A 23,189-nucleotide genomic window follows, 5' to 3' on the forward strand; every position below is an offset into this window, starting at 1 on the left:
AAAAGATGTTTGAGAGACTGTGATGCAACAAGGCATTCAGACCAGCTCTGAGCCTCATCCACATAAAACTGAGAACGTACACCAAAGAGCTTATCACTGTCCTGGGCAGCGCCATGGTCAAGGTCATCTACGAGGGCACGATGCACGAACTGCCACTCTGGATTGTCCCGGGCGATGGCCCCACACTGCTTGGAAGGAGCTGGCTGGGCAAAATCTGCTGGAACGGGGATGACATCCGACGCTATCACATGGTGATGAGGCCTCATGTACCCAGGCGTGAATTGGCTAGGATAGATTGGCGAATGATACTTAAGGGGTTGACTGTGGATGGGCAATGGCAGACATTTAGAGACCGCATGGATGAATTACAACAATTGTACATTCCTGTCTGGCGTAAAAATAAAAAAGGGAAGGTGGCTCAACCGTGGCTATCTAGGGAAACCAGGGATAGTATTAAAGCCAAGGAAGTGGCATACAAATTGGCCAGAAATAGCAGCGAACCTGGGGACTGGGAAAAATGTAGAACTCAGCAGAGGAGGACAAAGGGTTTGATTAGGGCAGGACAAATAGAATACGAGAGGAAGCTTGCAGGGAACATTAAAATGGACTGCAAAAGCTTCTATAGATATGTAAAGAGAAAAAGGTTAGTAAAGACAAACATAGGTCCCCTGCAGTCAGAATCAGGGTAAAAGTCATAATGGGGAACAAAAAATGGCAGACCAATTGAACAAGTACTTTGGTTCGGTATTCACTAAGGAGGACACAAACAACCTTCCGGATATAAAAGGGGTCAGAGGATCGAGTAAGTAGGAGTAACTGAGGGAAATCCTTATTAGTCGGGAAATTGTGTTGGGGAAATTGATGGGATTGAAGGCCGATAAATCCCCAGGGCCTGATGGTCTGCATCCCAGAGTACTTAAGGAGGTGGCCTTGGAAATAGCGGATGCATTGATAGTCATTTTCCAACATTCCATAGACTCTGGATCAGTTCCTATGGAGTGGAGGGTAGCCAATGTAACCCCACTTTTAAAAAAAGGAGGGAGAGAGAAAACACGGAATTATAGACCGGTCAGCCTGACATCGGTAGTGGGTAAAATGATGGAATCAATTATTAAGGATGTCATAGCAGCGCATTTGGAAAGAGGTGATATGATAGGTCCAAGTCAGCATGGATTTGTGAAAGGGAAATCATGCTTGACAAATCTTCTGGAATTTTTTGAGGATGTTTCCAGTAGAGTGGACAAGGGAGAACCAGTTGATGTGGTGTATTTGGACTTTCAGAAGGCTTTCGACAAGGTCCTACACAAGAGATTAATGTGCAAAGTTAAAGCACATGGGATTGGGGGTAGTGTGCTAATGTGATTGAGAACTGGTTGTCAGACAGGAAGCAAAGAGTAGGAGTAAATGGGTACTTTTCAGAATGGCAGGCAGTGACTAGTGGGGTACCGCAAGGTTCTGTGCTGGGGACCCAGCTGTTTACATTGTACATTAATGATTTAGACGAGGGGATTAAATGTAGTATCTCCAAATTTGCGGATGACACTAATTTGGGTGGCAGTGTGAGCTGCGAGGAGGATGCTATGAGGCTGCAGAGCGACTTGGATAGGTTAGGTGAATGGGCAAATGCATGGCAGATGCAGTATAATGTGGATAAATGTGACGTTATACACTTTGGTGGTAAAAACAGAGAGACAGACTATTATCTGAATGGTGACAGATTAGGAAAAGGGGAGGTGCAACGAGACCTGGGTGTCATGGTACATCAGTCATTGAAAGTTGGCATACAGGTACAGCAGGCGGTTAAGAAAGCAAATGGCATGTTGGCCTTCATAGCGAGGGGATTTGAGTACAGGGGCAGGGAGGTGTTACTACAGTTGTACAGGGCCTTGATGAGGCCACACCTGGAGTATTGTGTACAGTTTTGGTCTCCTAACTTGAGAAAGGACATTCTTGCTATTGAGGGAGTGCAGCAAAGGTTCACCAGACTGATTCCCGGGAAGGCGGGACCGACCTATCAAGAAAGACTGGATCAACTGGGCTTGTATTCACTGGAGTTCAGAAGAATGAGAGGGGATCTCATAGAAACGATTAAAATTCTGATGGGTTTCGACAGGTTAGATGCAGGAAGAATGTTCCCAATGTTGGGGAAGTCCAGAACCAGGGATCACAGTCTAAGGATAAGGGAAAAGTTATTTAGGACCGAGATGAGGAGAAACTTCTTCACCCAGAGAGTGGTGAACCTATGGAATTCTCTACCACACAAAGTTGTTGAGGCCAATTTACTAAATATATTCAAAAAGGAGTAAGATGTAGTCCTTACTACTAGGGAGATCAAGGGGTATGGCGAGAAAGCAGGAATGGGGTACTGAAGTTGCATGTTCAGCCATGAACTCATTGAATGGCGATGCAGGCTCGAAGGGCCGAATGGTCTACTCCTGCACCTATTTTCTATGTTTCTATGTTTCTATGTTTCTTAATAAATTTCCTTCCCTTTTTGAGCCAGGCATTGGAAATTTTTCCGGGGCTAAGTTACGGATCCACTTGGTCCCAGAGGCACGACCCATTCACCACAAGGCGCAAGCGGTGCCTCACATGGTGAGGGAGAGAGTAGAAATCGAGCTGGACAGGTTGCAACGTGAGGGCATCATCTCCCCAGTGGAATTCAGCGAGTGGGCCAGCCCGATTGTTCCAGTACCCAAAAGTGATGGCACAGTCAGGATTTGCGGCGATTATAAAGTAACTATTAATCGTTTCTCGCTGCAAGACTAATACCCGCTACCTAAGGCATACGACCTATTTGCGACGCTGGCAGGTGGCAAGACATTCACCAAGCTTGACCTGACTTCGGCCTACATGACGCAGGAGCTGGAGGAGTCTTCGAAGGGCCTCACCTGCATCAACACGCACAAGGGACTGTTTATCTACAACAGATGCCCGTTTGGAATTCGGTCGGCTGCAGCGATCTTCCAGAGAAACATGGAGAGCCTACTCAAGTCGATACCACGCATGGTGGTCTTTCAGGACGACATATTGGTCACGGGTCGAGACACCGCCGAGCACCTACAAAACCTGGAGCAGGTCCTCCAGCGACTGGATCGCGTAGGGCTGCGGCTGAAGAGGTCGAAATGCGTCTTCATGGCAACATAAGTGGAGGTTTTGGGGAGAAAGATCACGGCGGATGGCATTTGGCCCACAGACGCCGAGACAGAGGCTATCAGGAACACGCCCAGGCCACAGAACGTCACGGAGCTGCGGTCGTTCCTGGGATTCTTCAACTATTTGGGTAACTTCCTATCGGGGTTAAGCACCCTTTTAGAGCACCGCCGAGTAGCGTCGGCCCATCGCCTGCAATGATCCACAAAAGTAAACCATGTGTCTCTCCACCGTGAGATACCTGCACATCCAAGAACAGGTATCTGTAAAGTCCTGTCCCCTCACTACAGATTCACACGAGGCATGTCGTTAAGTCAAGGTCACTCTGGACCTGCACCTTTATTTCACAGCTCTGGAATGCTGCACTTGACTGAGACCTGCCCTTATATACCTGTCTCTTGCAAGTGTACCCCTGGTGGTAAGGTATGCTGGTGGTTACAGGTCATATCTTATTACAGTCATGTATAGCATGTTAGGATACAGTTATATACAATAATGTAAGATACATGACAGTATCAGTTCCTTGGTGTAGGTGCGCAGCTTCACCGTGACCGGGACCAGCTTAGGTTGTGCAGCTGGGTTGATCCACAGTTTTTCAAAAGTTTCCTGACTCATCAGCGACTGATCCGACCCCGTGTCCACTTCCATACTCACTGGAACTCCATTAATCTTGACTTCAATAATCACTGGGGCCGAATCGACAGTACAAGTACACAGTCCAAATGCATCATCATCTTCTACCTGGGGCTGGGATGCCCGTCGAGCCAAACCACAATGCTCCTCGCTGGACAGCAGATCATCTACCGTCTCCTCAGCCACATGGTAAGTCGTGTTTTTTTTGCACATACGCTGAAGGTGGCCTTTCGTGTGGCAGGTATTGCATGTATACTCCGCAAACCTGCACCGGTGAGCCCCATGGCTTCCTCCGCAGCGCCAGCATGGTGCTACTCAATTAGCCCCCCTCGGCGGACTCTGAGTTCCAGGACCCTGAGGTTCCTGCTCTCTGCCCTGGGCGGAGCCACATTCTGCAGTTTTGTCCGTGATGGGTGCTACACTGTGAATAGTACCTGCCGGGTTCGAGACCATGTGGATCATCTGCTTTGTGCTGCAAGTTGAGGTCATAAATGCCCGGCTGATGTTGATGGCTTGCTGCAGGCTGACTGTCGGTTCAGTAGATAGCAGCTTGTGAAGGAGACCCTCATGGCCAATTCCCATAACAAAGACGTCTCGCAACATCTCATTGAGGTGTGTGCCAAAATTGCACGGCGCCGCAAGTCTCCTGATGTCCGCAGCAAATTTTGTGATATCCTGGCCCTCAGGTCTGCAGTGGTGGTAGAATTTAGGTGCCTGGCCGTGAGGATGCTCTCCTTCGGTTTCAGTTGATTACGAATGAGTTCAATCTGCTCCTCATATGACTTGTCCCTGGCGCTCGCGGGTGCCAGCAAATCCCTGACGAGACGGTAAACCTCATTGCCACAACTGGACAGCAATATCGCCTTACGCTTCTCTATCAGTGCGTTTGTGTTCCCTGTCAGGTCGTTTGCTATAAAATAGTACTCGAGCCTTTCCGTAAAGACATCCCAGTCATTTCCCTGTGTGAAATCCTTTAGCGTGCCCAAAGTAGCCATGGTTGCGTGAAGAGCTCGTCCGTGTCCTCGTCGCCAATTTGTGATGTATGTAGCACTCAAATCACTGACTCCACACAGTCTGGTGTTGTAGTAATTGCTGTGACCTTGGTCCTTTATTGTGTAACTCCAGAGTGCCCCTCAGGTGTGGTGGGCAGCATTTTATACTCTGTCTCGCAGGTACTTTCGGGTCACCCAACACAGTGCCCGTTGTGGTGAAACCATTGTAACTATACATTTAATGTACATAGACAATACATAACAGTCGAGTATCCATGTCGACTATGCAGGCTTGTTTCTCGGTAAAATGTTCCTGGTGGTGGTGGATGCTTTTTCAAAATGGATTGAATGTGAAATAATGTCGGGAAGCACCGCCACCGCCACCATTGAAAGCCTGAGGGCCATGTTTGCCACCCACGGCCTGCCTTTCATACTGGTCAGTGACTGTTTCACCAGTGCAGAATTTAAAGAATTCATGACCCGCAATGGGATCAAACATGTCACCTCGGCCCGTTTAAACCAGCCTCCAAGGGGCAGACAGAGCGGGCAGTACAAACAATCGAACAGAGCCTTAAACGAGTCACAGAAGGCTCACTCCAAACCCGCCTGTCCCGAGTACTGCTCAGCTACCGCACGAAACCCCACTCACTCACAGGGGTGCCTCCGGCTGAGCTACTCATGAAAAGGACATTTAAAACCAGACTCTCACTGGTTCACACCAACCTGCATGATCAGGTAGAGAGCAGGCGGCAGCAACAAAATGTAAACGATGGTCGCGCCACTATGTCACGGGAAATTGATCTGAATGACCCTGTGTATGTGCTAAACTATGGACATGGTCCCAAGTGGATCGCGGGCACGGTGATAGCTAAAGAAAGGAGTAGGGTGTTTGTAATCAAACTAAACAATGGATAAATTTGCAGAAAGCACCTGGACCAAACGAGGCTGCGGTTCACAGACTGCCCTGAACAACCCACAGCAGACACCACCTTTTTCAAGACCACAACACACACCCAAAGGACCAATGACACCACCCCGGATCAGGAAATCAAACCCATCATGCTCAACAGCCCAGCAAGGCCAGGCTCACCGAGCAGCCCTGCAGGGCCAACAACACGCCAGCCCAGCGAGGGCACAGCCAACACACCAGAACAGACATTTGTACCGAGGCGGTCCACCAGGGAAAGAAAGGCTCCAGACCGCCTCACCTTGTAAATAGTTTTCACTTTGACTTTGGCAGGGGAGTGATGTTGTGTATCTGTAAAGCATGCACTCCCATGTTCCGCCGCCAGGGAGCACATCCCCTGAAGTCCCAAGGGATCCCAGCATCCCTTGGGAGCACTGTATATAAGCCTGTTCCTCACTCTGGAGTGTCTTATTAAAGACTGAGGTCACTGTTACTTTAACCTCCCTGTGTGCAGTCTCATCTGTGTTAGGAACACAACACAGGTGCCCCACCCTGGCCTCCTGCCTCTTGGTCAACCCCTTTGCATTATCTTGACAGAAGAGATGGATGTATGGAGAGAAAGCAGGAAAGGGGTACTGAAGGAATGATCAGCCATGATCTTATCGAAAGGCAGTGCAGGCTCAAAGGGCCGAATGGCCTATTCCTGCATCTATTTTCTATGTTTCTATGTTTCTATGTGAGCCTTGCCCACGTCCCACCATAACCTCAAGGAGGGGAAGCCTGTGTCTGCTTCCTTCTCCAGTCGGCCCAGAAGCGACGGAACGAATCCTGGAACTCGTCCTCCAGCAGCAGGTTGTTAAAATGCCAGTACGCGGAACCCACCCGCACGTGGAGCGAAGCAAGCTCCGCCCACACCAGGTGGTGGTCGGAGCACGGCGCCTGCCGCATGGAGGCCGCCGGGACGCAGGAGACGTACGCCTGAAACACGCAAAGGCGGTCGATTCTAGACCATCCGCTTCCAGGCCTCACCCAAGCAAAGGCGCTGGAGTCGGGGTGGAGATTTCGCCAGACGTCCACCAAGTCGAAGAACCCGACCAGGTCCCTCAACTTCTCCATCGCCGTCATGCACTGCGGGGCACCGGAGCGGTCCCTCACCTCAAGGGTGCAGTTAAAATCCCCCCCCGAGGACAATGCAGTCGCCGATGTCGAGGGAGCCGAGAAGAGCAGACACTTCTTCGAAGAAGTGCACTTGCTGCGGGCCGGGCTGGGGGGGAGTACACATTCACTAAATGGAGCGGCATGTCCCCCAGGAAAACCGTGACATGGAGCAAGCGGCCTGGCACAGGTTCCTCGACCCCCAAGATCTCCGGCTAAAAATGTGGAGCCAGCAAGATGGCCACCCCACAAGAAGTGGCAGAGAGGTGGCTCATGCGGACCTCTCCTTGCCATTCCAGGAGCCACATGGACTCGTCTCCAGGAATGGTGTGGGTTTCTTGCAGGAAGCACACCGCATATATCCCCTCCCATAGGAGCGAAACATTGTTAAATCTACGGCGTGCCTCTCTGCTGCCGTTGATGTTGAGGCTGGCTATGGTTATCATCACGACAAGAGCATAGTGCAACCTCTACAGTGGGGAGGGGGGGGGTTGGAGTCGTTTGATGATCTCCACTCCTTCAGCAGCCCAGTGAGGAACATTCTGAGCTGGCGCAGCTCCAGGGTTTCTGGTTTTGATAGGGTTCTGTCCGTACCCATGGTTTTGACAGCGGCGCGGACGGACCTGATGAGCAGCGCCGGCTCAGACCATTTGTCCAGCGCCAGATGGGCTCTATTGCGGCGACCCTGGCATTGCACCAAAAAGTCCTGGAGTTCCTTGGCAGGAATGAGGGGGGGTCTCAGCGGCGGGCACGAGGAGATCCACCACCTCACTGGTGATAGACTCCAGATCTTCTCCCGCGCCCTCCACCAAGTCCCCGTCCCCCTCCAGGAGGTTGCCACCAGCAGCCGGTCTGTCGACCGCACAGGGTACGGCAAACGGCTCGGCCACACCATCCGGCCCTACCTCTGTCATAATCCCAACCCCAGGATCGTCGGCAGAGGGGTCCTCCCTGTGCTCCCCTTGGGATGCCGGGTTGCCACCCCAGGTACCGGGGAGCATGGAGAGACCGGGCCGAAAAACAGCTCCAAGTCCTCCAAGTCCCTCGGCTCCAACGTCAGGGACGGCAATTGGGGTTCCACACCCTCCTCACTACCACCCCCCAGCCCAGTGGGTGGGTGTTCATGAAGTGCATTAAAATCTTGTTCTTTTTCCGCCAGGTCGAGCAGATCCCGGGGGATGTCAATAATTGGCTGGATGGGCTTGGACTCAGCCTCATTGGCCCCGCCCGCCTCTGTCCCTGGGATGCTCGACCTGGCGGCGACATTTTCTTTTCACGGCCCCATGCCCCCTGCAACAGGCAGTTCTTGTTCCCCATCCCCGGGAGGCTCAGGCTGGGCACCCTTGGATGTCTCGCCCTCCCGAGGGACAGACTCCCCCCCTCGCCTTCGGCACGCATTGGGAGCGCTGGTGGGGGATGCGGGACTCGCGCTGGGCACCAACTTCTCCACGGAGGAATCTTGTTCCACCTCCGCTTCCTTGGAGTGGTGCCTCCTTTTTTTCCTGGAGGGACGCGGAGGCAGGGAGCTCTCCATGTCTGCTGGGGCACCCGCCTCTGCTCCCTCCTTCCGATTATTTTGCCCGGGCCAGAGCCCGACCACGGGTGGCAAACTCCCCGCAGAGACGGGTGCGGTCAGGGGCTCAGGCCCGGGCTCAGAATGCACCATGCTCTCCGGCAATAGTGGGGGGTCGAGCACGTTGATTGGGCTGTGTGACCCACAGAGGGGGCTGTCCGGAGGGTGTTTATTTGTTTTCTTCCGCGCCTTAATTCCGCACGGACACTCTCCCTCTCCCCCTGCGAAGACAAAGGCCTCCGACGATGCCCGCGCACCTACGGCTCCCGGTACGCGGACGGTACGAGGGGGAGGAGTGGCGGCGGTGCCAGCCTTGGCTGCTTTGGCTGTTTGAGCGGGCCTTGGAGGCGGGGCAGTTCTTGCGGAAAAGCCCCACCTCCTTACAGGCGTGGCACCGCACGCCATCCGACGTCCAGAAGACGCGGTGGGCAGTCCCCTCGTGGACCACACTGAATGTACCCTCTGTTACCTCCTCCCGGGCCAGCTGAAGGAAAAGCTGGCGCCGGAAGGAGAACACATGACGGAGGCTGGCCTCCCTGAAGCTGAGCGGTATCGGTGTTATCCCCGACCTCACCTCCCTCAGTTGACGTAGGTGAGGGAGGAGGAGCTCACCGGGAACAAAAAGCGGGACGTTCAAGATGACGACCCTCTGCGCGGTGGCCTCGAGAGGATCCACCGGTAGGAAGGTCCCGTCCACTGTGAGCCCCTTACTGAGGGCCAGGGACACCGCCCGCTCCGACCCCAGGAAGAACATACATTTTGACAATGGCTGAGGGGCCGACTACCCCAGCCATTACCCTCACGCACTCCTCGATGGTCGTGTTGAGGTGAGTGTAGCTCTTGACCCCGTTGTTTTTAGTAATGAGTCTGAAAGGTGACGTGGCAGCAGGAGCCGCCGAGGCCTTTGCTGCCACGCACGCATAAGTTTGTGCTGGCCCCGCCACCGGCGAATTTGGACTCGCCATAGTGGGGTCCCTTTAAGGGCTACGCTCACCCCAAAGTCACAGGCCTGTAAGGCCTTTATTGGCCTCGCTAATGAGCAGAGGGAGCTCTTAATGAGGCCCACCTCTTTCCAACTTTTGGCAGTTGGGGAGCGGCCCTTTTCCCTCTGCTCAGTAGTTGCTTTTTTAGAATATATTTTAAAAGGGGCTCTCAGAGAGATAGAGAGGAGAGACAGAGAGAGGACAGACAGAGAGAGAGAGAGGGGGGTGGGAAAGAGGGAGGCTGTGGTATCAGGCACTCCGAACAGCGTTGGGTGGGTGCTTGCAGGGGGTGCACTCCCCAGATCACAAACAAAGTCTTTATATTCTTCTGGCGGGGGAAGAAGATGTCTTTGCCCAGGATGGCTGGAACCACCCAGGCACAGTCCTCCAAGCGATGTTAAGACAGCTAGCTCCAGCCAACCCGGGCCAGGCAATGGGGATGGGCTGCTTCCAGTGGTGTGTGGGGCCTAGTTGTTCGCAAGAACCCCACACACTTGCACGCACACACACCCCCACGATGTTCTTATTAACCTTCTTTCCTCCCCCCACCGATTAAGCAAAGTCTTTTTTGGGGAGTGCACCACAATGCACCCACCTGTTGATGTTGACAATGGCTCTTCCCTCCTTCCACACAGCCGGTGAGCTGTTCCTTCCCCCTCTCTCAAACTCTGTAGCAGTAACAGGAGTATTGGCAGCTCTCACTCCTCTCCCCTCTCCAGGCAGCAGGCCTCCTCCTCCTCCCAGATGCTCACAGTCTCCCTGTAGATGTACCTAGAAGGCAGCTTTGCTTCCTCCTCCTCTCACGGGGTCTTGCGTTAACTCTCACTCTCACTGTAGTTGTAGCAGTATTAGCAAAGGTTTAACAATCACACTGCACATTACCAGTTCATCCACCATACACACAACCACATGCCTCATCGTGGACCACCTGAACCCAACTGGCTTGGGTTTTATTGAGTCTTGTGAACATCACATGATTGGTTAATCCACTCATAACCCAACAGCTCAACAAAAAAGCTCTGGCTACTGGTGTAGTGCCAGAGGACTGGAGGACTGCTAACGTGGTACCTTTGTTCAAAAAGGGAGAAAGGGATAGACCGAGTAATTACAAGCCAGTCAGCCTGGAGGAGAGGCGGGAGTTCCGGGGTCGAGTCAAGAGGCCTATAAAGGCCCAGAGTTGGCGGAGGAGCAGCGAGGAGAGGCAGAAGTTCCAGGGTCGAGTCGAGAGGCCTATAAAGGCCCAGAGTCGGTGGAGGAGCGGCGAGGAGAGGCGGGAGTTACGGGGTCGAGTGAGAGGCCTATAAAGGCCCAGAGTCGGTGGAGGAGCGGCGAGGAGAGGCGGGAGTTACGGGGTCGAGTGAGAGGCCTATAAAGGCCCAGAGTCGGTGGAGGAGCGGCGAGGAGAGGCGGGAGTTACGGGGTCGAGTGAGAGGCCTATAAAGGCCCAGAGTCGGTGGAGGAGCGGCGAGGAGAGGCGGGAGTTACGGGGTCGAGTGAGAGGCCTATAAAGGCCCAGAGTCAGTGGAGGAGCGGCGAGGAGAGGCGGGAGTTCCGGGCTCGAGTGAGAGGCCTATAAAGGCCCAGAGTCAGTGGAGGAGCGGCGAGGAGAGGCGATAGTTACGGGGTCGAGTGAGAGGCCTATAAAGGCCCAGAGTCAGTGGAGGAGCGGCGAGGAGAGGCGATAGTTACGGGGTCGAGTGAGAGGCCTATAAAGGCCCAGAGTCGGTGGAGGAGCGGCGAGGAGAGGCGATAGTTACGGGGTCGAGTGAGAGGCCTATAAAGGCCCAGAGTCGGTGGAGGAGCGGCGAGGAGAGGCGGGAGTTACGGGGTCGAGTGAGAGGCCTATAAAGGCCCAGAGTCGGTGGAGGAGCGGCGAGGAGAGGTGGGAGTTACGGGGTCGAGTGAGAGGCCTATAAAGGCCCAGAGTCGGTGGAGGAGCGGCGAGGAGAGGCGGGAGTTACGGGGTCGAGTGAGAGGCCTATAAAGGCCCAGAGTCGGCGGAGGAGCGGCGAGGAGAGGCGGGAGTTACGGGGTCGAGTGAGAGGCCTATAAAGGCCCAGCCGGTGCAGCTGCAGCGGGGAGAGTAGGCAAAAAAGAAGTAGAAAGAAATCGAAAGGTGACATCACAGCCAAGGGGGTAAGTGGCTGGTGATTGGTGAGTAGCTTTTCTTTTTCTTTACTATATCAGTAAGTAAGCCTTAGCATTGCTGTTGCCAAATTAAATTTATATAGGGGTTAAGTCATGGCAGGACAGCTCAGTCACGTGTTATACTCCTCCTGTACCATGTGGGAAATCAGGGACGCCTCCGGTGTCCCTGACGACTACGTGTGCGGGAAGTGTATCCGCCTCCAGCTCCTGACAGATCACATTGCGGAACTGGAGCTGCGGGTGAATTCACTCTGGAGCATGCACGATGCTGAGAATGATGTGAATAGCACATTTAGTGAGTTGGTCTTACCGCAGGTAAAGGGTCTACAGCGAGATCGGGAATGGAAGACCAACAGGAAGAGCAGTGCAAGGAAGGTAGTGCAGGGATCCCCTGCGGTCATCCCCCTGCAAAACAGATACACCACTTTGAGTACTGTTGAAGGGGATGACTCATCAGGGGAGAGCAACAGCAGCCAAGTTCATGGCACCATGGCTGGCTCTGCTGCACAGGAGGGCAGGAAAAAGAGTGGGAGAGCGATAGTGATAGGGGATTCGATTGTAAGGGGAATAGATAGATGTTTCTGCGGCCACAACCGAGATCCCAGGATAGTATGTTGCCTCCCTGGTGCAAGGGTCAAGGAGTGGGTGCAGGACATTCTGAAAAGGGAGGGTGAACAGCCAGTTGTCGTGGTGCATATAGGTACCAACGATATAGGTAAAAAACGGGATGAGGTCCTACGAGACAAATTTAGGGAGCTGGGAGCTAACTTAAAAAGTAGGACCTCAAAAGTAGTAATCTCAGGATTGCTACCAGTGCCACGTGCTAGTCAGAGTAGGAATCACAGGATAGCTCAGATGCATACGTGGCTTGAGCAGTGGTGTAGAAGGGAAGGATTCAAATTCCTGGGACATTGGAACCGGTTCTGGGGGAGGTGGGACCAGTACAAACCGGATGGTCTGCACCTTGGCAGGACTGGAACCAATGTCCTAGGGAGAGTGTTTGCTAGTGCTGTTTGGGAGGAGTTAAACTAACATGGCAGGGGGATAGGAACCTATGCAGGGAGACAGAGGGGAATAAAATGCAGACAGAAGCAAAAGATAGAAAGGAGAATAGTAAAGGTGGAGGGCAGAGAAACCCAAGGCAAAAAACAAAAAGGGCCACTTTACAGCAGAATTCTAAAGAGTCAAAGTGTGTTAAAAAGACAAGCCTGAAAGCTCTGTGCCTCAATGCGAGAAGTATTCGGATTAAGGTGGACAAATTAACTGCGCAGATAGCAGTTAACGGATACGATGTGATTGGCATCACGGAGACATGGCTCCAGGGGGACCAGGGCTGGGAACTCAACATCCAAGGGTATTCAGCATTTAGGAAGAATAGACAGAAAGGAAAAGGAGACGGGGTGGCATAGCTGGTTAAAGAGGAAATTAATGCAATTGTAAGGAAGGACATTAGCTTGGATGATGTGGAATCGGTATGGGTGGAGCTACGGAATACCAAGGGGCAGAAAGCGCTAGTGGGAGTTGTGTACATGCCACCAAATAGTAGTAGTGAGGTTGGGGACAGCATCAAACTAGAAATAAGGGATGTGTGCAATAAAGGTACAGCAGTAATCATGGGTGACTTTAATCTACATATTGATTGGGCTAACCTAACTGGTAGCAATGCGGTGGAGGAGGATTTCCTGGAGTGCATTAGGGATGGTTTTCTAGACCAATATGTCGAGGAACCAACTAGGGAGCTGGCCATCCTAGACTGGGTGATGTGTAATGAGAAGGGACTAATTAGCAATCTTGTTGTGCGAGGCCCCTTGGGGAAGAGTGACCAGAATATGGTCGAATTCTTTATTAAGATGGAGAGTGACAAAGTTAATTCAGAAACTAGGGTCCTGAACTTAAGGAAAGGTAACTTTGATGGTAAGAGGCGCGAATTGGCTAGATTCGACTGGCAAATGATACTTAAAGAGTTGACAGCGGATAGGCAATGGCAACATTTAAAAATCGTATGGACTGACTTCAACAATTGTACATCCCTGTCTGGAGTAAAAATAAAACTGGGAAGGTGGCTCAACTGTGGCTAACAAGGGAAATTAAGGATAGTGTTTAATCCAAGGAAGAGGCAAACAAATTAGCCAGAAAAAGTAGCAAGCCGGAGGACTGGGAGAAATTTAGAATTCAGCAGAGGAGGACAAAGGGTTTAATTAGGAGGGGGAAAATAGAGTATGAGAGGAAGCTTGCCGGAAACATAAAAAATGACTGCAAAAGCTTCTATAGATATGTGAAGAGAGAAAGATTAGTGAAGACAAACGTAGGTCCCTTGCATTCGGATTCGGGTGAATTTATAATGGGGAACAAAGAAATGGCAGACCAATTGAACGAGTACTTTGGTTCTGTCTTCACAAAGGAAGACACAAATAACCTTCCCGATGTACTAGGGGTCCGAAGGTCTAGTGAGAAGGAGGAACTGAAGGATATCCTTATTAGGCGGGAAATTGTGTTAGGGAAATTGACGGATTTGAAGTCTGATAAATCCCCAGGGCCTGATAGTCTACATCCCAGAGTACTTAAGGAAGTGGCCCTAGAAATAGTGGATCCGTTGGTGATAATTTTCTCACAGTCTATCGACTCTGGATCAGTTCCTATGGAATGGAGGGTTGCTAATGTAACCCCACTTTTTAAAAAAGGAGGGAGAGAGAAAACGGGTAATTATAGACCGGTTAGCCTGACATCAGTAGTGGGGAAAATGTTGAAATCAATTATTAAAGATGAAATAGCAGCACATTTGGAAAGCAGTGATAGGATTGGTCCAAGTCAGCATGGATTTGTGAAGGGGAAACCATGCTTGACAAATCTTCTGGAATTTTTTGAGGATGTAACTAGTAGAGTGGACAGGGGAGAACCAGTGGATGTGGTGTATTTGGACTTTCAAAAAGCTTTTGACATGGTCCCACACAAGAGATTGGTGTGCAAAATCAAAGCACATGGTATTGGGGGTAATGTATTGACGTGGATAGAGAACTGGTTGGCAGACAGGAAGCAGAGAGTTGGGATTAACGGGTCCTTTTCAGAATGGCAGGCAGTGACTAGTGGACTGCCGCAGGGCTCCATGCTGGGACCCTAGCTCTTTACAATATATATTAATGATTTAGATGATGGAATTGAGTGCAATATCTCCAAGTTTGCAGATGACACTAAACTGGGTGGCGGCGTGAGCTGTGAGGAGGCGCTAAGAGGCTGCAGGGTGATTTGGACAGGTTAGGCGAGTGGGCAAATACATGGCAGATGCAGTATAATGTGGATAAATGTGAGGTTATCCACTTTGGAGGCAAAAACACGAAGGCAGAATATTATCTGAATGGCGGCAGATTAGAAAAAGGGGAGGTGCAGCGAGACCTGGGTGTCATGGTTCATCAGTCATTGAAGGTTGTCATGCAGGTACAGCAGGCAGTGAAGAAGGCAAATGGTATGTTGGCCTTCATAGCTAGGGGATTTGAGTATAGGAGCAGGGAAGTTTTGCTGCAGTTGTACAGGGCCTTGGTGAGGCCCCACCTGGAATATTGTGTTCAGTTTTGGTCTCCGAATCTGAGGAAGGACGTTCTTGCTATTGAGGGAGTGCAGCGATGGTTCACCAGACTGATTCCAGGGATGGCAGGACTGACATATGAGGAGAGACTGGATCGACTGGGCCTGTATTCACTGGAGTTTAGAAGGATGAGAGGGGATCTCATAGAAACATATAAAATTTTGACAGGACTGGACAAGTTAGATGCAGGAAGAATGTTCCCGATGTTGGGGAAGTCCAGAACCAGGGGACACAGTCTAAGGATAAGGAGTAAGCCATTTAGGACTGAGATGAGGAGAAACTTCTTCACTCAGAGACTTGTTAACCTGTGGAATTCCGTACCGCAGGGATTTGTTGATGCCAGTTCATTGGATATATTCAAGAGGGAATTAGATATGGCCCTTGCGGCTAAAGGGATCAAGGGGTATGGAGAGAAAGCAGGAACGGGGTGCTGAAGGGATGATCAGCCATGATCTTATTGAATGGTGGTGTAGGCTAGGAGGGCCGGATGGCCGACTCCTGCACCTATTTTCTATGTTTCTATATTTCTAAGTAACCTCGGCGGTGGGAACATTATTGGAAAAAATTCTGAGGGACAGGATAAATTTTAATTTGAAAGACACGGATTAATCAAGGGCAGTCAGCATGGATTTGTTAAACGAAGGTTCTGTCTGACTAACTTTAATGACTTTTTTGAGGAAATAACAAGGAGGGTTGATGAGGGTAATGCATTTGATGTAATGCATATATATTTTATGGCTTTTGATATGGTCCCACATAGAAGACTGGTCACGAAAGTAAAAGCCCACCGTATCCAGGGCAAAGTGGCTAGTTGGATATAAAATTGGCTCAGAGGCAGGAAGCAAAGGGTAATGGTGGATGGGTGTTCTTGAGACTGGAAAGCTGATTCCAGTGGGGTTCTGCAGGGCTCAGTATTAGTGCCCCAATTTTCCCGAAGTAAAAATAATGGCGTGCACTGAACTGGACGCACATTTCTTTGTGGACACTCTGTGCTGAAAAAAAAAATCCCGAGTTTTCTGCAAACATACACATCTTGTCACGCCGGGGCTACCCGAGTCGATCTCGTGGGGTGGGGCTTAGATTGTGCACCTGAAACGCACGGCGCATGCGCAGAAGAAAAAGAAAAGAAAAAAAAACAGCAAGCCATGTGGATAGAGGTCCTTCGGCCAGGGATAGCAGTGGCTGGAATCAGCTGCATGGAGGATTGGGAGAAGGCTGCCATTACTGTTTTTCGATTGAAGACTCCAATTATTCTGGTGATTTTGCTTGCTTGGCAGATTTACAAGGCTTCCCTGGACTTCTGGAACATAGAAACATAGAACATAAAAATTAGCAGCACAAAAGGAGGCCATTTCAGCCCATCGTGTCCGCGCCGGTCGACAAAGAGCCACACGCCCATCAGGCAGCAGCCCTGAAGGTTACATATAAACCTATGAACAATGGCGGAAAGTTAAAGAGCATCCGGCCCAACCAGTCCGCCCCCCACAACTGCAATACTCCATGTATCGCAACATTTTACACTCCACCCCACCCTGAGCCATGTGATCTCTTGGGAGCGGCAAAAAAACAGATAAAAACCCAGGCCAATTGGGGAAACAAATCTGGGAAAATTCCTCTCCGACCCATCCAGGCGATCAAAACTAGTCCAGGAGATCACTCTGGCCGTATTAAATTCCTTGAAGTACTTACCATCGTATCTGCGCCAGCCAACAAGAAGTTATCCAGTCTAATCCCACTTATCAGTTCTAGGTCCGTACTCCTGCAGGTTATGGCACTCCAAGTGCCCATCAAAGCAGCTTAAAATGTGGGGAGGGGTTCTGCCTCTACCATTTTTCCAGGCAGTTAGTTCCAGACCCCCACAGCCCTCTGCGTGAAGACACTTCCCCTCAAATCCCCTCTAACCCTTCCACCAACCACTTGAACCTATGCCCCCCTGTAATTGACCCCTCCACTTGCTAGCCACTATATCCAGGCCCCTCAAAGTTTTATACACCTCAATGAGGTCTCCTCTGAGCCTCCTCTGTTCCAAGGAGAACAAATTCAGCCTATCCAATCTGCCCTCATAGCTAAGATTCCCCATTCCAGGCAGCATCTTCATAAATCTCCTTTGCACCCTCTCCAATGCAATCACATCCTTCCTATAATACAGCGACCAGAACTGCACACAGTATTCCAGCTGTGGCTTAACTAGTGTATTATGCAATTTAAGCATAATCTCCCTGATCTTGTATTCTATGCCTCAGCCAATAAAGGGAAACATTCCGTATGCCTTCTTAACCACCTTATCCACTGGCCTGCTACTTTCAGGGATCTGTGCCAAGTCCCTTTGTTCATCTGCACTTCGAAGTGGCCTACCGCTTAATGTGTATACCCTTTCCTTATTAGCCCTCCCAACTTCACTTCACTGAATTAAATTCTATTTGCCACTGCTCTGCCCACCTGACCAGTAGATTGATATCCTCCTGCAGCCCATGATTTTCCTCTTCATTATCAACCACACAGCCAATTTTAGTTTTGTCTGCAAACTTCTTAATCATACTCCCAATATTCAAATCTAAATCGTTGATATATACCACAAAAAGCAAGGGACCCAGTACTGAGCCCTGTGGAACCCCACTGGAAACATCCTTCCAATGACAAAAACATCCATCAACCATTACCCTTTGCTTCCTACCTCTAAGCCAATTTTGGATCCAACTTGCCACTTTGCCCTGGATCCCATAGGCTTTTACCTTCGTGATCAGTCTGCCATGTGGAGCCTTATTAAAAGCTTTGCTAAAGTCAATGTACACTACATCGTATACACTACCCTCATCGACCTTCCTGGTTATCTCCTTGAAAAATTCAATCAGGTTAGTCAAACACAATCTTCCCTCGACAAATCTGTGCTGACTGTTCCTGATTAATTCTTGACTTTCTAAATGTAGATTTATCCTGTCTTTCAGGATTTTTTCCAATAATTTTCCTACCACTGAGGTTAGGCTGACAGGCCTGTAATTACTCGGCCTATCCCTTTCTCCCTTCTTAAACAAGGGTACCACATTAGCAGTCCTTCAGTCCCCCGGCATCATGCGTGAATCCAAAGAGAACTGGAAAATGATGGTCAAGGCCTCTGCTATTTCCTCTTTTGCTTCGCTCAACAGCCTGGGATGCATTTGATCCGGGCCTGGAGACTTATCCACTTTCAAAGCCGCTAAACCTTTTAATACCTCCTCTCTCACTATTTTATTTCATCCAGAATTTCACACTCCTCCTCGATAGCAGTATCTGCATTGCCCCTTTCCTTTGTTAAAACAAACGCAAAGTATTCATTAAGAACTATAGCAACATCTTCCACCTCCACACAGAGATTATCCTCATGGTCTCTAAAAGGCCCTACTCTTTCTTTAGTTATCCTCTTGCTCTTAATGTATTTATAGAACATCTTTGGGTTTTCCTTGATTTTACTTGCCAAGAATTTTTCATGCTCTCTCTTAGCATTCCTAATATCCTTTTTAATTTCACCTCTGAACTTTCTATATTCCTCCAGAGATTCCACAGTATTTAGCTGTCGGTATATGACATAAGCTTCCCTTTTTTTCCTTATCCTCCCCTGTAGGTCCCGAGACACCCAGTGGGCTCTCGAATTGTTTTTCCCACCCTTTTTCATTAAGGGCACATGTTTGGCCTGAGTCCTCCGGATCTCCTCCTTGAATGCCTCCCACTGTTCCGACACTGCTGTAGCTGTTTCCAGCCCACTGTGGCCAAATCACTTCTCAACTTAGCAAAGTTAGCTTTTCCCCAATTTGGGACTTTTATTCCTGGTCTATCCTTGTCCTTATCCATAACTACCTTGAATCTGACTGAATTATGGTCACTGGCACCCAAATGCTCTCCCACTGATACCCCTTCCACCTGCCCAGCTTCATTCCCCAAAACCAAATCCAAAACCGCCCCCTCCCACGTTGGGCTTGTTACATACTGACTGAAAAAGTTCTCTTAAATGCTTTTTAGGAATTCCGCACCCGCTATACCCTTCACATTATATTTGTCCCAATCAATATTAGGATAGTTGAATTCCCCTACTATTACTGCCCTATAGTTTTTGGACTTCAATAAATTTGCCTACATATTTGAAACATTTACCCCCCTCTCTGTCTTATCTGAAAATCCTGTAACCGGGAATATTGAGCTGCCAAACCTGCCCCTCTTTCAGCTATAAAGTCATATTCCCAAGTGTCTACCTGTGCTCTCAGCTCATCCGCCTTGTTCGCTATAGTCCTTGCATTGAAGTATATACCATGTAGCACAGGAAGACCTCCTTGATTACTACTTACTAATGCTTGTTTTCTCTGTCTTACAGATTCACTTTCTGCATTGTTGCTTTCAAATTTCAGCTTTACTTCCTTTCCTATTTAATTTGTTCTCAGGTTCCCATCCCCCTGCCAAGCTGGTTTAACTCTAGCTTAAAAGATTTTGGGCCACTAAGAATATCGATGAAAAAGGTGGTGAAGATTTATTTTTTATTTGCCTGCTTACAGTTCTATAATCGAAGGTGTAGCGTTAATGGTAAGTTTACTTTTATCAGTTTTATTTTTAAACTTCCATATAGTTGATGTTGTACTTTTAAATTTCCAAAAATTGATGTACTATAGCCAGGGAGTCCCTTCGGCCAGAGATAGGAGCGGGCCAGCGTGGATTTCTTTAACTGCCGGTAAGGCCTTTTCCTACAGTGTTTCCACGGTCTGTGCGATATTTAAAAAATATCGTTCCTGATGAAAGTTGGCCTTAAGGCCCAAAATGGCACGTAACCTTCTTTTCCATGTACACCAGAAAGTATGGCATCAAACATTCTGGTCCTGGTAGTTGGCGCCGGCACCCCAACAGTGGGGAATCTTTAAACTAAACTTCAGCGCCAGAAAAATCGCTGGGCGTCGAAAAAACGGCACCCAATGCTGGGCAAATTTGGGGCCTAGATCCCTTGCTTTTTGTGCTATAAAGCAATAATTTAGACTTGAATGTAGTGAGTATGATTAAGAAGTTTGCAGATGACACTAAAATTGGCTGTGTAGTTGATGATGAAAAAGAAAGCTGTAGACTGCAGAAGATATCAATGAACTGGTCAGGTGGGCGGAACAGTGGCAAATGGAATTCAATTCAGAGAAGTGTGAGGTAATACATTTGGGGAGGGCGAACAAGGCAAGGGAATACACATTAATTGGTAGGACACTGAGAAGTGTAGAGGAACAAAGGGACCTTGGAGTGCATGTCCACAGATCTCTGAAGGCAGCAGGCCAGGTAGAAGGCATACGGAATACCTGCCTTTATTAGCCGAGGCATAGAATACAAGAGCAAGGAGGTTATGCTTGAACTGTATAAAACACCAGTTAGGCCACTGCGTGCAGTGCTGATCATCACATTACAGGAAAGATGTGATTGCACTAAGAGAGAGTACAGAGGAGGTTTACGAGGATGTTGCCTGGACTGGAGAATTTTAGCTATGAGGAAAGACTGGATTGGCTGGGTTTGTTTTCTTTGGAACAGAGGAGGCTGAGGGGAGACATTATTGAAGTGTCTAAATTTATGAGGGGCCTAGACAGAGTAGATAGAACAGACCTGTTTCCTTTAGCAGAGGGGTCAACAACCAGGGGCATAGATTTAAAGAAATTGGTAGAAGATTTTAAGGAGATTTGAGGGGAAATTTCTTCACCCAGAGGGTGGTGGTGGTCTGGAACTCACTGCCTGAAAGAGTGGTAGAGGCAGAAACCCTCACCACATTTAAAAAGTACTTGGATGTGCACTTGAAGTGTTGTACCCTACAGGGCAACGGACCAAGAGCTGGAAAGTGGGATTAGGCTGGATAACTCTTTGTTGGCCGGCGTGGATATGATGGGCCGAAATGGCCTCCTTCCGTACTGTAAATTTCTATGATTCTATAAACCTGTGAGCATACTCAAAGATGCATACATTACACCTTCCATCACTTTGGTTATGTTCAGAATAACTCCACAAGACTGTATATCTTAAGCTCAAACTGTTGTGACCTTGGTCTCTTTATTGTAACTCCAGAGTGAGGAAGCAGCATGGTAGACTGCCTTTTATACCTGCTTGCCCAGGGTGTGCAGGTGACCCTTGGGTCTCCGACAGGTGCGCCTCCTGGTGGCAAGTCTTACACATTGGTAATGTTTACATACATAACATAATTCCCCCCCAAACTTAGATACAAGTTATTTACAAGTTGAGGCGATCCGGGGCTCTGCGTTCCTGGGTTGATCGCCTGAGTTGAAGTCCTGGCATGGGTGAGTCGGTCAGATCATTGCTGCACTGCAGTGTGGCTGGTCCGATCGGACTGTTGGGCATGGTGGGTTCATCCTCGTGGTTGACTGTGAGGTTGATTGCTGGTTGGATGTGTGTGGTGGATCATTGATGGTACTGTCCTTTTCAAACTGTTCTTAGTTGTCAGTGAACCGCAGTTTGGTCTGACCTAAGTGCTTTCTGCACGTTTGTCCATTCATAAGTTTGACAACAAACACTCTATTCCCCTCCTTGACTAACACAGTGCCAGCAACCCATTTGGGACCATGACCGTAATTAAGAACAAACACAGGGTCATTAACCTCAATGTCACGCGATACAGCCGCGCGATCGTGGCACACGTTATGCCGGTGACGCCGGGTTTCTACATGATCATTGAGATCCGGGTGGACTAAGGAGAGCCTGGTTTTGAGTGCTCTCTTCATTAGCAATTCTGCAGGGGGAACCCAGGTATGCGAGTGGGGTCGCGTGCGGTAGGTGAGCAGAATCCGAGATAACTGGGTCTGCATGGAACCGTCCGTCACGCGTTTCAAGCTCTGCGTGATGGTTTGGACTGCCCGTTCCGATTGACCATTGGATGCGGGCTTAAACGGCGCAGACCTGACATGCTTGATGCCATTGCAGGTCATGAACTCGTTGAATTCCGAGCTGGTGAAACATGATCCTTTATCACTAACAAGGATGTCGGGAAAACCAAGGGTGGCGAACATGGCCCAGAGGCTTTCAATGGTGGTAGTGGACATACATGACGACATTATTATACATTCAATCTATTTAGAGTAAGCGTCCAGTGCTATTAGGAACATCTTCCTTAGAAAGGGGCCAGCAAAATCTACGTGGACCCTGGACCATGGTTTGGAGGGCCATGACCACAGACTCAGTGGGGCCTCCCTTGGTACATTGCTCAACTGTGAGCAAGTGTTATATTGGTGTACGCATGACTCCAATTCCGAGTCAATGCCGGGCCACCAAACGTGCGACCTGGCGATAGCCTTCATCATGACTATGCCTGAATGGGTACTGTGAAGGTCGCTTATAAACGTTTCCCTGCATTTTTTTGGCAAAATTACACGATTCCCCCACAGGAGACAGTCCGAATGGATGGACATTTCATCCTTGCGTCGGTGGAATGGCTTCATTTCATCTTGCATTTCCCCTGGAACTGCCGACCAGCTCCCATTGAGTATGCAGCTTTTTACTAGTGATAGCACCGGGTCCTGGCTAGTCCAGGTCCTGATCTGGCGAGCTGTGACGGGTGACCCCTCGCTATCAAAAACATCCATTACAAGAAGCAAGTCTGCGGGTTGCGCCATTTCCACGCCAGTGGTGGGCAATGGTAGTCGAATGAGGGCATCCGCACAGTTCTCAGTGCCTGGTCTGTGGCGGATTACATAATCATACACAGATAGCGTTAGTGCCCATCTTTGGATGCAGGACGAAGCATTGGTGTTAATACCTTTGCTTTCTGAGAACAACAAAATGAGTGGCTTGTGGTCAGTTTCGAGCTTGAACCAGAGTCCAAATAGATATTGGTGCATTTTCTTATCCCCGTATACGCATGCTAATGCTTCTTTCTCAACCATACTGTAGGCTCTTTCAGCCTTAGATAAGCTTCTGGACGCATATGCAACCGGTTGAAGTTTGCCTGACCCATTGGCTTGCTGTAACACACAAACGACCCCGTACGAAGATACATCACAAGCTAGTACTAAATGTTTACACGGGTCATACAATACAAGTAAGTTGTTAGAACATAGCAGGTTTCTGGCCT

This window comes from Pristiophorus japonicus, chromosome 7 (assembly GCF_044704955.1).
Source record: "Pristiophorus japonicus isolate sPriJap1 chromosome 7, sPriJap1.hap1, whole genome shotgun sequence".
Taxonomy (NCBI): domain Eukaryota; kingdom Metazoa; phylum Chordata; class Chondrichthyes; family Pristiophoridae; genus Pristiophorus; species Pristiophorus japonicus.